The sequence below is a fragment of the Cetorhinus maximus genome, unplaced genomic scaffold (assembly GCF_964194155.1).
Source record: "Cetorhinus maximus unplaced genomic scaffold, sCetMax3.hap1.1 HAP1_SCAFFOLD_540, whole genome shotgun sequence".
In the NCBI taxonomy this organism is placed as follows: domain Eukaryota; kingdom Metazoa; phylum Chordata; class Chondrichthyes; order Lamniformes; family Cetorhinidae; genus Cetorhinus; species Cetorhinus maximus.
The window spans coordinates 258739-261374 of NW_027596482.1; the positions used below are offsets into that span (position 1 = coordinate 258739).

Genomic DNA, 2636 nt, shown 5'->3' on the forward strand with positions numbered 1-2636 from the left:
GTAAAGTGCTTACTTATGAAATGTCAGCAAAGTAAACAAGGCTTGTGACGGCCTGTCACAATGCTACACCTTAGAGCGACAGCGCTCAGTGCAACCACTCCTTCACCAGCAGAATTACAGTGCGAACAACCCTTCCCAGTCATCATTGGACAAAAGGTATGACTACAACACCCAACCGATGGAACATGAAATCCGGCAGAAATCAGCAGCATCTGTCCAGAACCATGATCAGATCAAGTACGAGCACCCATTGTGAAGAAACCGATGGCGAATCAGGGAAGTACCAGAACAAGAAACACCAAGTAACCCCATCGCAAGCAGAACGCGATCTAAGACACGATCCCAGCGCAAGACTCCTACAGACAACCAGAATTGTGAGAACGTACGGCAATCTCAAACCAACTTCACAGTATCAACGAACCACCATTCCGTCCCAGGGACTCATAAGGTGATCACTTTGTACAATTGTAGGTTCAAACACAGAAGAGCAATTTGTTGTAATGTAAATAGTTCTTATTATTTAAGGGTACAGCTTGGAGTTGTTGTGGTATACCTTTAAAGAGCGTATCTAAAATTGCTGTGCATCGCCAGGCAGGGTGTGACGTGTATATACTCATGTATAATTCTCGGGCCGATGATAGGAGCTGTCCTAGAGACCTAGATATTGTTGTATATATTTCATCTCTTCAAATCAAAGAATTGAGTTAGCGATCCTCTTTGTGTCGTCGGTGTGTTTGCGTAAGGTGGAAAACACAACATGGAGGACCCCCATTTAAAGTGAATGGCAAAAGAACTAAGGCGACATGAGGAGAAACCTTCTTGCGCAGCGAGTGGTTAGAATCTGCAATGCACTGCCTGAGAGTGTGCTGGGGGCACTTTCAAGAGTGGCTTTCAAAAGAGAATCGGATAATTATCTGAAGAGAAAATATTTGCAGGGCTATGGGGAAAAGGCAGGTGAGTGGCACTAGGGGAGTTGCTCTTGCAAAGAGCTAGCACAGACACGACAGGCCGAATGGCCTCCTTTTCTGCTCTAACCAATCTAGGACTCTATGTGTGCAGCTCTGCACACTTGCTTGCTGCATTGTCACTCACGCCCTGCAAGACACGCAACTGCTTTCAAAAGCTTCTTCCACAGCAGCCTCTGACACTGACGTCCATGTGGATAGGCACAACCCTCTCCCATCTGATTGGTGGAATACTGCCGATCTACATAACTCTGATGCAGTCTCACTGAAAGAGAGAGAACAAAGGCAACTTTTCCAATTAGAAATCCCGGGACAAATATGCCAACAGTGAAACCGTCAGTGCTTAGATATATATATACATAAGTCTTTGAACGCTGTCAGTCTGCTTTAAAGGAGGGAAGGCAGATGGCACTCGGGGAAGTCAAGGGCGGCGCCGGCATCGCTTCTCGGCCTTTTGGCTAAGATCAAGTGTAGTATCTGTTCTTATCAGTTTAATATCTGATACGTCCCTTATCTGGGGACCATATATTAAATTGATTTTTGGAGCAGGGAGATGGAATAGGGGCTTGCTCCGTCCACTCCACGCATCGACCCGGTATTGCAGTATCTCTGGGAACGGTGCACCCTCCCCTTTCCAGGGGATTTTCAATGCTAAAAATAGTTTTCTTACAAACATCTGCTTTCTTTACTTCTCAACATGTACATGTTCCAAAATCCAACTTTCTTTGGAAAAACTCAGCAAGTCTGGCAGCATCGGCGGAGAAGAAACCAGTCAACGTTTCGAGCCCTCATGGCCCTTCAGCAGAACTGAAGCATAGTTTCAACAAGGGAGAAATATAAATTGGTTTAAGGTGGGTGGGGGGGAAGAGACACATTGAGGGTGTGGTGTGAGCAGATAATCAAAAGATGTCAGAGACAAAAGGGTCAAAGAGGTGTTGAAGGTGGTGGTCTTTGTCTGAGAAAAGTGCTAATTAAGAATGCAAGACAGGATATTCAAAGTACAGCTCTAGTGGGGGTGGGGTGGAAAGACTAAAGGTCTTTAGTCATTCTTAATTAGCACTTTTCTCAGACAAAGACCACCACCTTCAACACCTCTTTGACCCTTTTGTCTCTGACATCTTTTGATTATCTGCTCACACCACACCCTCAATGTGTCTCTTCCCCCCCCACCCACCTTAAACCAATTTATATTTCTCCCTTGTTGAAACTATGCTTCAGTTCTGCTGAAGGGCCATGAGGGCTCGAAACGTTGACTGGTTTCTTCTCCGCCGATGCTGCCAGACTTGCTGAGTTTTTCCAGGTAATTCTGTTTTTATTTTGTTTTGGATTTCCAGCATCCGCAGTAGCTTTTAGCTTTTTGTTTTTATCCAACTTTCTTTCTTTCTCTCTCTCTCTCTCTCTCTCTCACTCACTCACCCGCAGCAGCTACACACAAAAAACACGCACGCTCACCCAACACTCACAGACAGCACTCTCATCTCACAAACACTCTACCTCACTTATACAAAAACAGCTTTCACTTGCAAATACACCTCTCAAACACTCTCTCAGCTGCACCTTTCGCCTCACAACATTTTAAACCAGCTCTCTGCTGCCGCTGCCGCTGCTGCTGCTGACACAGCAACAATCAAAACTCACACCTCAAAGCTCACACACTTTACACAGCTACTC

At 45.4% G+C, this 2636-nt stretch overlaps 1 non-coding gene across 1 annotated transcript; it reads left to right on the forward strand.

The window, feature by feature from the left end:
- Positions 1 to 1403: 1403 nt before the first annotated feature.
- On the forward strand, positions 1404 to 1594 carry LOC144674019 (U2 spliceosomal RNA). The gene has a single exon (XR_013574458.1). It is a non-coding gene; the product is annotated as a U2 spliceosomal RNA (small nuclear RNA).
- Positions 1595 to 2636: the final 1042 nt, after the last annotated feature.